At 34.6% G+C, this 13,681-nt stretch overlaps 1 protein-coding gene across 1 annotated transcript in view; it reads left to right on the top strand.

Annotated features, from left to right (window-relative positions):
* NAALADL2 (N-acetylated alpha-linked acidic dipeptidase like 2) overlaps positions 1-13,681 on the top strand; it is a 489,903-nt gene that overhangs the window by 333,774 nt on the left and 142,448 nt on the right. The window lies entirely within an intron of this gene.

Below are 13,681 nucleotides of genomic sequence, written 5' to 3'. Positions count from 1 at the left end.
CTGTCATTACCTCTACTTATATTTTTTTCTCTATTATCGTACAGAGCCTGTCTTCCCTTTGGTTTAGATACTATTTCCTATTTTCATACTAACTGGTAAGATTTAGTAAAATCCCACTGAAATACAGAGGGAACTCAGTCTTTCCCCTTTGAAAAGATTTTTGATAAATAGAGCTGTTGCAATATTTGTGGTATTATTTTTTACTCTAATACTCAAACACTATTTTGTCTGTAGTTGACTTATGTTTGATGCACGCATAATTCGCTGCTAGTAGCGTAAATATTTCAGACTATATTTATCCATCTATCCACTTCTTGGTGGGCTCTGCAGTATTACTTCAGGAAGGAATAGCAATCTGTAAAATCTGGCTAAGCTCCTTTGGTCTTGTTAATAGCAAAACTGCTGTCTAAATTAGTCTCTGCTCAAGTAGGCAAAATTTCAGCTGAATTGTGCCCTTCCTTATACTGCTTGCTTGTTTGTGTTTAAAACTTTTCCAGTAGGCATTTTGAAGACATTAGCAAAGAAAGGCTCATTAAAGTTTGTCATTATGAATGACATTTTGCTATTTATTGTCCATTACTTGTTATTTATTGCAGACTAAGCCCCACAGTTATTTGAAAGAAGATCTTCTGTTGTCAGTAGTATTCTCTGTAGAACTAGCAAGCTTTCCCTGCTACACCTGCTACTTTAATTGACTTTTATACTTTCATAGACTTTATTTTTATACTCAATTAGTATTATTCCTGTTTTGAAGAGTTAATACTATTCTAGAAGTGAAGTATTTTCCAAATACATATATTTATTTTGCATTTTAAAAAAATTATATAATTTAATGTTTTTCTAATGCAAAAGCAGTAATTCTTTTGTTAATCTTTATGTAACTTGTGTTTTATACTTCTGATTTCTTTATTAAATGCAGAAAATATCTGTCAATTGGATTTTAATAAATTGCATGTTTTTATTCTGAAATTATGAACTAAGTTAATGGAGCAAAGGGAATCACCTCTGCCTTTTGAGGTACATGTAACCAGGAATGCCATTGCCAAGGTAGGGTTATATTACAGCTGGTAGTGGTGCTATGCTGGTGGAAGATAAACTGTATCCCTTGCTTTAGGAAGGAGCATCTGTGGAGATTAACATTGTTGGGTCGTTTTGGGATATATTTGAACACATGACATTTCTGTGTTCCCATTAAGCCATTGCAACTTTTTGTTATCTGTAAACCATTCATTAAGTAACCTTGCCTTTTTATGAAAAATGTATCATACCTCTTGACCATAAAAGGATCAGTGAGGATATTAGAAGGTAGTAATTTTGGTATCTGAGAAACATTATTTCATTTCTTTAGGAACAAAAAAAATAGTTTCAATATCAGCAGCATTTGGTATTTTCTATTAATAAGTAAGTCCATAATTGATGCTTCAGCATCTTCTGTGTGTTTGAACTTCAGAACACATTGTCCTGTGAAGATTTTTAAGAAACACTGAACACAAAATGATGTATGTAACTAAACTATTTTATCCAATTCCTGTATATTTCAGTAACATTACATTGGAAAAAGCAGAAAGAACACAGCAAATTTGTTGTAATTCATCCTAATAATGAGCACAAATAGTGTAGGAGATAGCATTTTAATATTGCAGATTAGCACTTGATTGCTTTATGTCCTGCTTAAAAATATAAGTGTAGATAATACCAATATGCCACTATGTGCAGAATTGCAAAATAATTAACTAATCTGGCTTTACTCGGTTAACCTGTCATTTGAAAACAACCTGAGAAGAAAGTGGGCTTTGGAAGTACCAAAGATACTTATCATTGTTTTATAGTTCCCTGGAGTTAATTATTTTGAAAGTATTAGTGAGGTTCATGTCTGAATGTCAATGTCAGTGTAATTACCTACACACTGAGCACCACATATAGATATTTAACTCAAGGTTTTGAAATGCTATTAACGATTCAGAATCATTTTCAAAAATTCACTTTTTAAGACCATATTTCATTGAAGGTTAAAATGACTTTTGAAAATGAGCATTCCTCAAAATGTTTTAGGCTAAACATTATACTTCCAGCTGCATTTTCAGAATCTTGACCTGAGAATGTTAACATGAATATTTGTTCAGTCAGTCATAAGCAGGTATAAATTGACTGTAGTATAAATGTGGTAGTTTATACTAGTAAATGATTTGATCCTGTGACTGTGAACATATATTCAGATTATATAGCTCTTGTAACACAACATTGTACAGTATTACCTGGAAAAGAAAGATTACCTATCTTAATGCATAACAGTATGTTTATGTTTGGGGTCAGATGCTCAGTAATAGTTATCTTTTAAATTTACATGCCATTGAGCCCTCCTGAAGTAAGCAAGGGGCTATGGATTATTGAGAGACTTTGGGTTGAAATTCTGAGTACTTGACAGCCTCCTGCTATGAAAGGGAGGAATAGGGAAAGAAATCTTACTATGAAGTAATTTAGGAATGCATTTCTTAAGTGATATGTAAGAAACCTTAGAAAATCCAGGGAAGCTACATAATATAAGTGATCTTTGGTTTTTACTTATTTATTTAAAGAAAAGTTCCTTCTGAATTGAAAACATTGCAAAGAGGAAGATAACTATTACACAATTTAAAGTAGGTCTGGGTGATTTGTCTTTGAAGTGAAATGAATTGAAAGCTGGCACCACTTTTGAAATCTTGAATTTTGTTCCTACAGAATGTTTACCATTGTAAAAGCTTTGACAACAATTTCCACCCTCTTTACTTGAGTAAATTGCTTTTAAGAGAGCTTTTAGATTAGACTTTGAACTGGAAAAGGCATAAATATGTAGAAAAGTCTCCATTGTCAGTATGTTTTCTATTAGCCAGTCTGTCAACTAAGCTTGACTCAACTCTGGATCTTACTTACGAATTCATTCTTATGAATGTAGAGTGTGACAATCCGTTTATCTTAATACAGGTTCTAGCTACAGATGCATGGAGTACAGAATTCCCTCTTCCCACAGTGCCTTTCTAATCCTTATTCACTAAATGTGACAGCTTACCTGACGTACCCGATTTCTTTATCTAAGTGTCCTAAGTACAGCTACAGACAACTTCCAGAACTTATTTTACAAATGAATATAGATGACCTCTATACTAATCCTTAGTATTAGATTCTAAATGCAGAGTTCTATTGAAGTCTGAGCTCCCTAGTTGCTGGAATATTCTTGATTAAAGCATTGACAGAAGTCATTTGGGATTCTCTTTCCACTTACATAGTTTTGTAATATTGCCATGGCAGGAACAGAGCACACGTGAATTCGGTTAAGTGCCAAGTTCCATCTTCGCCTTCTGATGACATTGATCCATGGATACATTCTTGACATTCTTTTTTAAGTCCGGGCCTTCTTATGGATCATTCTGCAATGATCATTCTTCTTATTTTCATTCTGCAAATAAGTTTATTGCCAGTCAGAGAGGGACCTGGGGGTGTTGATTGACAGCCGGCTGAACATGAGCCAGCAGTGTGCCCAGGTGGCCAAGAAGGCCAATGGCATCCTGGCTTGCATCAGCAATAGTGTGGTCAGCAGGGACAGGGAAGTGATCTTACCCCTGTACTCGGCACTGGTGAGGCCACACCTCAATTACTGTGTTCAGTTTTGGGCCCCTCACTACAAAAACGACATTGAATTACTTGAGTGTGTCCAGAGAAGGGCAATGAAGCTGGTGCAGGGTCTGGAGCACATGTCGTACGAGGAACAGCTGAGGGAACTGGGGTTGTTTAGTCTGGAGAAGAGGAGGCTGGGGGGAGACCTCATCGCCCTCTACAACTACCTGAAAGGAGGTTGCAGAGAGCTGGGGATGAGCCTCTTTAACCAAGTAATAAGCGATAGGACAAGAGGTAATGGCCTCAAGTTGCACCAGGGAAGGTTTAAACTAGATATTAGGAAGTATCTCTTTACAGAACGGGTAGTGAGGCATTGGAATGGGCTGCCCAGGGAGGTGGTGGAGTCCCCATCCCTGGAGGGGTTTAAGAGTAGGGTCGACATAGTGCTGAGGGATATGGTGTAGTTGGGATCTGTCAGTGCTAGGTTAACGGTTGGACTAGATAATATTCAAGGTCCTTTCCAACCTAGATGATTCTGTGATTCTGTGAGTATTTTACCTAAAGAGGTTGGATTTGGGGGTTTCGTGGTGGTTTTTTTTTTCTGGTGGTGTAGGGTTTTTTGGATTTTTTTCCCCATTTCATTTTCAAGAACAAGGTTAAGATTGCTGCAGAATATGTAAGAACTCACTTTTTTTTTTTTTTTCCAGGGACATTCCAGTTGTCAGGTACTACAAAAGCCCACAATGTGATCTGAGATTAAGATTTGATGTTAATATGCATATATTTGACCATTTTTGTCTACTGTATGTATATCTCCTTTCTGATCACATTCCAGAGAAGTAATTCTTGGCCAATCTGATTTCCCCTGCACTTTAAATTATATTGGCGTCAGCCTTTCTATTCTCTTTTGATGACACTTGGTGTGTAGTTTAATGCATATCGTGTAGTTCAGTGACCAACCAAGTGAATTTACTGTGTGTCTTTTGTTGGTTTGGTTACTTCAGAAATTAGAACGTGCTATTTCACTTCACAAGATAGAAGTGTTGGATTGATGGCTACCAGAATTCCTGTCTTGTTCTGGATATGTATGTTTAAAATTGCAAAAGATTTTCAGAACTCTTGTGGTGAAAAATACCTTACTGTGTGTAAACACTTAAATGTACAGGATTTTTTAAGAGTTTGTTAACATTGTTGTGTGTTCCTTTGGAAGCTCTCAAAGTTCTTGATAGTAATAAAAGTGTGTAATTAACAATAGTAAGTAATGAACAATGAAATAAATCTTATGCCCCTTTGTCACAAGATCTAAAGAAAATCAGCGGTTGAAGTCTGATTCTGCATGAAAGCACTTGCTGAGGGTAGCCATTAATTTCACAACTGCTGAATTAATCCCAAACAGAAAAATATTCAGTCATTTGACCAGATTGAGCATTGTTCTGGATTTTAATCTGAATCCTGCACATTTCTTACAGTTTTTAATAATAACCCTTGCATGTAAGGAACATGAGCAGATCAGTAAATAGATAACGTATTGCTTTTTGTTGAATTGGGGATTTGCAAGGTTGCTTTACTGAATTCAATCTCTTGTGTATTTTCAGGAAAATTGAAAACTTTGCAGTTATGTTTTTTTTCTTTTATCAATTCAAGGTCAGGTCTAATGCAAGTTGGCATAGCTTTACTCTTAGCACTCATAGATCATTGTTGGTAGTTGTCAGAAATTTTATTGTAATCATGTTGCTTTATTGTAATCATATTGCTTTGATGAAACTTATGATTTGTATACTGAGTTATCAATAATTATTAAGTTGAGGTAATTATAGTAATTTTATCAACCTATGATTTGACAAGAAACTTCTCAGAACTTGTTTAATGCCAATTACTTGTCCCAGAAGAAACTTCTGTACTTTTCACAAAGCCAAAGTGTGACTTCACTTTAACATAATACTGTGTAGTATCATAATTTAAAAAAAAAAAAATCTGCATTTTTAAAGAATTGCCAGAGCAGTTTGAAGACTAATGTCACAGTAACTAATCCATACTGTAGTTGTAGCTTAAGTTCCTCTTGCCATTTCAAGATACATGTACACTGTTTATCAGAAATATTTCTGTGAAATTTTAGGGCAGAAGAATCCAACTGTAATTGCAAGACTGACTTTGTACACAATCCAAACCAAATAATTGTGCCATCAAGCTCATAATTAATTTTAGTGTATATCTTGGAATTGCATTAGGTCTTGATTATTGTTAGGACTTCTGCAGTGCCTCTGAATGAGGAGTTCTACTATTTTGCATTTTAAACAAATACCTTCAGGTTATTAATTTCAGGTGTGTTCCATATAGAATGGCTGCATCTGCCAACCTGAAGCAAACCTCCGATATAGTTTTCACTCTTCTTTTTAAATTTTTTATGGACAGGAAGCACCACAGATGAAAGTATCCTTGCTGTAGAACTTCACGGAACAACACTAAAGCTAATGAGGGGTTTATATTTATAAAAGTTGCTCTGAAGAGGCACTCGCACTTTTGGAAATGAGTCTGAATTATTTCAGTCTCTTGATTATTCAGTGGACTATTTACTTTTCTGATCTGAGGAAATTTTCAACTGTAGGCTGCCAGCTCTAATTCAGGTAGTTGGCCATTTTTGAAAGTGTCAAGTTATCTGACCATAATAAAATGAGTTTCTCCTGTAGGGAAAACTCAGATTTGCAGCAGCTTGTGCAAAAGCTACAAATGTGTCTGTCAGTGTTTTTATGGTTAAGAAATGGGTTAAGGAAGATTCAGTATAGCCTTTGTCCTTTCCGTGCAGTATTTTTTTCACATCAGTCATGTCCTTCAGGAGGTGCTCTGAGTATAGAGTTGAATAAGAGTGTGCAACAGATGCAGTTTCATTGCCTTCTTTGGCCTGATGAAGTCTCATTGAAAATACATTGGAAAACACAGACGATTGGGTACTGAAGTACCTAATGCAAATTCCACACACACTGAATGTGTCCCAAACTTCTCTAAAAAACCACATTTTTTTTCCAAACCTTTGAGAAACAGTGCAATGATGATTTTAAGAATCTTTTGATCTATATGGAATAACTTTAAAATACCAACCCTGGACATGAGACATCTATTCTTAAGAAAACCCATTTTTAGTTACACCTTGAAAAATACAATTACATGCAGAGTCCAGAGAGCACATCAGTATGAAGGACTTCAAGTTAGGTGAAGGATAGAAAAAAACGAGAGTAGTAATTGAATTCATATTTGTGGTTGGTTGTAGAGGTTTGTATTATGTTGACAAAGACTTTCTAGGAACAGAAGAAAATGGTTTCATTTTAAAATTCAGTAGCCAGAATATAGGGAACCAACACTAACAAGCACAATTCCATCCAGAAGTAGAAAAATACAACATTTTTCATTAGATTTTAAGTTGATTTGCTTCTGGCTTGCTTTCTTGGACTTAAACTAGAGGTTAACAAATAAAATTTGAAATATTTACTTACTTACAGTAGGAGACACAAAATTATTAAACAGATTTTAAAGGAAGTATAATTAGCCCAGTTAATCTAAGGCAATACCTTATTCTGCTCAATGAGCTCTGATGGGAAAATTATTATTTAAACAAGTTTGCATACATAACTCAAAATCTAATTTTGTGATTAAGTTATATAGGTTTATAGATACTTGAAGTTTCATCAGTACAGGTCCTGTACTATCTAATTATATGTACAAGAGAATTCTGTAAGGAAGATAGATAATAGCCTGTAGCAAATTCATATTAATATATTAAATAATTTGGGTGATGGATTTTTTTTCAGGTTTCCTTTTCCTGTGTTTCCTTTTAGCCCTTTAACATTTCTCAAGAGTCAGTGCCACTTTTTCAACTGCCACTTATAAGTAAGATTGGATTTTTGTGAGAACTGAATCAAGGGGCCAGATTTTTTAAGGACACTTATTTCCTTCATTCTGTGTTTTCTATCAAATCAGTGCAAGCAGAATGCACAGTCTGACATATATATATCTCTACTTAATTAAAATACATTTAGCATCTTATCAGCAGCTAGCTTTGTGACTCAGCACTGATGGCTGAGATGATTGTGACTGTCAAGAAAATAATGGAACATCTTTCAAATGCCCATTCCTTGCTTAGTCCTGGGCTATATTTTAATTTCATTTTTAGAGGTTAACAGGACTTAGAATTGCTTGACCAGATTAAACCAAAACTGAATAAAATTTAACTTTAGTTAAAATAGAGTTGTAACAAAGGTAATAGTTTGTGCTTTTCATATAGTAAATTTTTGCTTGTTCCACAGCATTTAATATCTTTTCCACATAATTATTTTATTGATGTTTGTGCAAAAGCCACACATAAAGTAAAAGCACAATGAAAAAACTCAGCTCTATCTACAGACTAAAGTAATATTTTTGCCCTCTGATCTGTCATTACTTAAGTATTAGACTTGTTTACTGCAGTTGAACTGCAGGCAGTAAAATGGAATTACAAATTGGTAACCTGAAATCATGTTAAGGAATACTTCAATTTGGGCCTTATAATGAGCAGTGATGGACAGCTACACTCTTCAGTCAGTTCTGTCTCACTGACTTAAGTGCTCTCATATAGCATACCATGTTTGAGAATAAAATGTTGTCTGCAGTGAGTGCATGGGAAAATAATATTTGATCTTTGAGTGGCTATAAATATTTTTTCTGAGCAGCAAACAGATACTTGAGGACAAATTGCAACTTTCTTACAACACTATTGGCAGGAAATAGGTTATTATAAAACTGCAAATGCTTGTTTCCACACTTGCATGAAATACAGTACCTGTGACAATAAAGACTGATGTTACATATTGTAGAGGCAATCATGTAATACATCAAGTGTCACTTTAATGGAACAGTGCCAATGGAATTTACAAATGTGGCATCTATTTATTTCTAGCAGTACTGAGAAGGAGATGAAATAACATGGAAGTGATGATTACTTGTGACACGTTCCTTTTATGAAAATAACTGCTTTAACCCATGTTGTAGTAGTCCATGTGTTCTTTTTATTTCTATTTCTTCATTTCTTTCAATGAACTATATTTCTGTATATTTGTTTGTGCTTTTGCCTATCAATATGATGGAGTCAAGAGCATCTATTATCTACTGTAAAGTTGTGGTGATAACTTACCAGCCTTCTGCAACTTCAGGCAAAAAATCCATGGAACTGAATTGTGACAGTAAAGTAGTAGAATCAGAATTGAGGTAACATTGAGGGCTAGATTATCAACCTTATTTTGAAAGAAGCGCTGAATGAATTTTAAAATAATGATTAAGTGATGTAGGAGAGTAACACTGTGTCTTTCCCATTGGAAGAATCCTGGGTGAGGCTCATGTTAGTACAACAGCATGTCAGAGCTTGTTAACTCTACTAATAGGTAAGATTTATTTGCCCAGACTGTGCTCTCCAGAAACATGACTGTACTGCTTCTAGTTCTGGAGCAGTCAGTGGCAGCTGGAGGGTTCTCTATTTCACGTGATGTGAGGTGTGGGTGGGTGAATGTGCGCACACATGCATGTATTTGTAGGCCATAATAAAGTCTATTTAGGTAGCTGCGCCATCACACTGTCTTTGTTATTGAACCAGAAGCCTGTATGAGGGGATTTTACTGTAGGATCCGGATGCACGCACATGAATTCTGAGTCCCAAGTACTTTTAGGATTCATGTGTGTTTCTCTATATCTAGCTTCAGACACTTCAAGAGTCTTCTTGATACATGTGGATGCTGTGGATCTTTGAAACCTTGAGGTCTTATCTTCAGAGACGGGGATAGTCCTTGGAGATAGCACAGGAGAGTAAATTTTAACAGTAAGCCATTGAAAGGGAGAATGTTTATTAACACTGCCCACATTTATGTAGTTTTCAAGATACCACCATTGCAAATATCTGTAATGTTGAAGAAAAAAATGAAATAAGGGTTGTTGTGCTTGCTACTGACCTGTAGCATAAACAGCTCCTCTTCTTGGTACAGTTCTTGCAGAGAGTTTGATTAATGTTTCTTCCATGGACCTGTGTGTTTTTAAAGAGGAGGACAGTCTGGTCCATTGAAATTTCAGCTTGTGAAAACAATTTACTTGCTGCAAGCTGTTTGCAAGTACTTACGGGAAAGTAGTGGTGAATCTGGAGCATCTTCCCTAGTATATTATTATATTTTCTTCCAGTATCACTTTTTTATAACAACAAAAAAATAGGAGAGTTGCCTTGTGTTCAGTGGTTTAGTTGAGGTGCCACTGCTCTGAAGAGTAAGATTTGCATGGGCATTTCTGTCAGTCTGTATATATTCTATATGCTTCCAGGTATCATTTAAAATTCATTAAACTTCAGGGTAACAGTTAAAATGGAACTAGATATGTATTGATTTCTTCTCCTCCACTGCTCTTTTGGGATTCTTCTAACCTATGTTCTTTGCTGTAAAAATAGAAGAAAAAGAAGAATGGATTTCCTGATTTGCCTATGACCTGAGCAAGCTCTCCACATTTAACAGTATAGAAAGGAACAAAGGACAGTTCAGTGCTGCAGTGTCCTTCTAATCTTGCACTAAGAAATGAGCTAGGAAGAGTATGTTCTTTGAGGAAACTGTAGAGAGTCTTGCCTTTTTATTTCTTTTAAAAGGAGAAGGGACTGAAAATGAGTAAGGATAACATCTATACGTTAGTTATAAAAAATGCTTTAAGCCTGCCTAAGAGAATGGGAAAATGTATAGAATGTCTCTGCTTCTATTTTACTTCTCAAATGTAGTGTTTCAACAAAATACCACGTGTATACGCAGAAAATTTAGTACAGAGTGAAAGCTAAATTTAAAAAAGTTTTTAAATCCTTTGAAGAAAAGATAATGTGGGTTTCATTGTTATATTTAATCAGGTGAACAAATATATCTGGTACCAGTATTAGTTTTTGGGGGCAGAGTCATTGATGTACTTAGTCCACTATATAACTCCTATGGTATGCCAGACTGATTACTTAGAAGGAAGGGATAAAGGGATAATATAGTTACACATTGAGATTCTGAGGGGAAAATGGACCACTAAAAGCTTCTTTAGGATAATGCAGTTACACTGATAACTTTCAAAGATCAAAGCAACTGAGATTGATACCTTTTGGCTTCACCAATTTAGTAGTTTCATTTTGCATCAAAGCAGGTAAAATATTTAATTTTAAAATATTCCCTAAAGAATATAAAATCTTTTTAACTATAAAGAATTTTTACAAATAGTTTTTGAAGTTCACCAATTTTAATATTTAAAAATATCACGAAAAAATAGTACCACCTAATTTTAGAAAGGTAACTGTGGAGCAGGGGAGAATGTGTAATGATAGTTGGATGTGCATTATCGAGTTAATTCTCATGGAGGTTTGAGGGGCCATTAGAAGAGTATGATCTGTGCCTTTTCTTAGTTAATGAGACAGATATCTCTTTTTAAATATTTTAGTTTTGTTCTGTAAAGTTTCTATTGTTTTTCACATTCATTTTTCATTGTTCTAGCACTATATTTTCTTTTTGTCTTTCCAAGTTGTTTTATTGTCTTACAATGTTTGGTCTTTTTCAGATCATTCTCCTCTTAATAACCTGAGGTCACAAAACTCTACTAACAGGTTACTGCCAGTCAATACATTAGTTTATACGTGAATATAAACTAGCCAAAAAAAATTAAAACAAACAAACAGACAAAACAAAAAAATCCCACAAGAAGGTAGTGGCTGCATTATAACTTTTTTGGGAAAAAAGTTCATTTCAAAACAAACTAAAAACCTTTTTTCTACAGAGCAAAGGTACAATGCAGTAATATACAGCTGTGGAAACATAAGCTGTAATTGGAAGTAGAATGGTATGGGAGATTTGGGTACACATTGTTTTGTATCTGTGAAGGCCTCTTTGAGAGGAAATTTATGCTACAGATAAATGTAATATTCATCAATAAGGAGTTACTGTCATTCAGAGAAGTCAAATATCAAAGTATTGCTGGCATTTCAGATAAATTTCAAAACATTATATGATCGAAAAGGACACTTTCCATTTAAATTATTTTTAAGTAATAATTCAGATTATAATATTCTTATTTTCTGCAGAATTTTAATAGCCATATTTGGAAATAATCTCCATTGTATTTGTGGAACTGTTGTTCCTAAGCATTTACTTTGAAAAATAATCCGAAGTAGCATTTTTCAGAAATATATGTAGGAATTTGTTTATCGCTGACTTAAAATTTAAAACATGACCCTAAATATAATATTCTGAAATAATGCTGCTACTCTACCCTTCGTTAAGAAGTTGTTATTTTCTAATTATTGCCTCATTGTTTTTTTTGTTTTAAATTTTCTTTGCTACAGATCTTCCTAACTCAAATTGTCCTTGAATTTCAGGGGGTTTATCCTAAACCTTAACTAGCTCCTCAACTCTGTTATTTCAACAAAATGATTTATTTTGCATGCTCATCTCAGGTAACACAATCTCAGTTGTGTACGTTACTTCAATGAGGTGAGGAAGCAAAGTTTCTTACAGCAGGTGGTTCAGGAATAATTTAGGGCCAAGGACCCCATTCAGTTTTGAATGAATGTTCACATAGTGTGTTCTTGTGCACAAAATGAAATCCTGTTCTCATGGGTGTTTGTAACAGCCTTCTGAAGCTGAATACAGTAGTTACAGTAGTCAGCACGAACATAATAAAACTTTGCAAATACATAAGCAAGTTATTAAGTAAATTAAATACCAGTGTTTACATCTCTGAGGAGTGCTGCAAATGGATTATAGTTTATTTGTCTCTTTTCTGACATCCAGAAAAGAACCAATACGTGTCACAAGAGTTTCCATAGCTTCACAATTTTAGGATTTTCAGAGCATAGCTCGTTCTCCACTCTGTACTATAAACAGGTTTAAGGATCTTGCGAATACCTATAGCTTCATTCTAGAAAGCTGTCATTTGAGCTTGAATTGACAGGATTTTTTTTTTTTCTTCAGTAATTGTAATCAAATTATTACTGGTACATGACCAACCATATATACTGTATCTAATTTTTCAGGTGAAAGATTAATACACTAAACTCAGAACTTGGAACGCTTTCATTGCAATCTGACTTCTTAAAAACACTGATTCTTTTTCTCTGTATTTAAGCATACTTCTTTTGAATTCAGTACAAGCCCTTTGGAACAATATGCAATCAGATGGAGATTTTTTTTTAAAAAAGCCTTTGATACATATAGTCAGAATTTAACTTGAAAATGAACATCAAATTTGCAATGTCATGCTCCAAAACTAAGTTAAATGGTATTAATATACTTTAAGTTAATAGACATGCATTATTAGCAGACTTTTCTTCTTCTAGAAAATTTTTGACGTTAAGATCATAGTAGTAAAATTAATACTGCGACTTCCATATTATTTTGATGTTACAATTAACCCTGCTAAACAGAAGATACATATTAATTTTGTATCATTTTCAGACAAAATGTTAGAGGCTTTCTTATTTTTAAACTGTTTTCTTGAATTATCCTCTAATGCCTAAAAAAAGTTGAAACAATGTTTTTATGCTCCAGTGGTATTCAGGGAATCGAGGAGAAAACTGAAATACAGGGAATTCCCCTTAAGCATAAGGAAAGCTATTTTATGGTGGTCAAGCACTGGAAGAGCTTGCCCAGAGAGGTTGTGGTGTGTGCTTGGAGATGCTCAAAACCAAACTGGACAATGTCCTGGACAACCTGCTCTAGTTGACTCTGAGCAGGCACATTATCCTTCAACAATCTCCAGAGGTCCATTCCAAGCTCAACTAGTCTGTAGTTCTGACATTGTCCAGAGTGCTCTGTTTGTTTAGGGGCAGCAAGCAGCCTTCGTATAATATCCAGACAGTGCCCTCTGTTTATGTTTCTGTCTTCTCTGGTAATTTCGTATAAGACTATCTTTTCCAAAGGGGATTATTTTCATAAGTTTTGCAGATGATGGAATATTTGCAGTTCAGAGATCCAATATGGATACTTGTTAATTTCTCTGAGGAGAAGCTTAACAGATGGCAGTCAAAAGAGAAAGTAAGGGATTCTTTTTTTTTTTTTTTTTTTTTAATGAGTGA

The sequence above is a fragment of the Strix aluco genome, chromosome 9 (genome assembly GCF_031877795.1).
Source record: "Strix aluco isolate bStrAlu1 chromosome 9, bStrAlu1.hap1, whole genome shotgun sequence".
NCBI lineage: Eukaryota > Metazoa > Chordata > Aves > Strigiformes > Strigidae > Strix > Strix aluco.
This window is presented reverse-complemented; position numbering and strand designations above follow the sequence as displayed.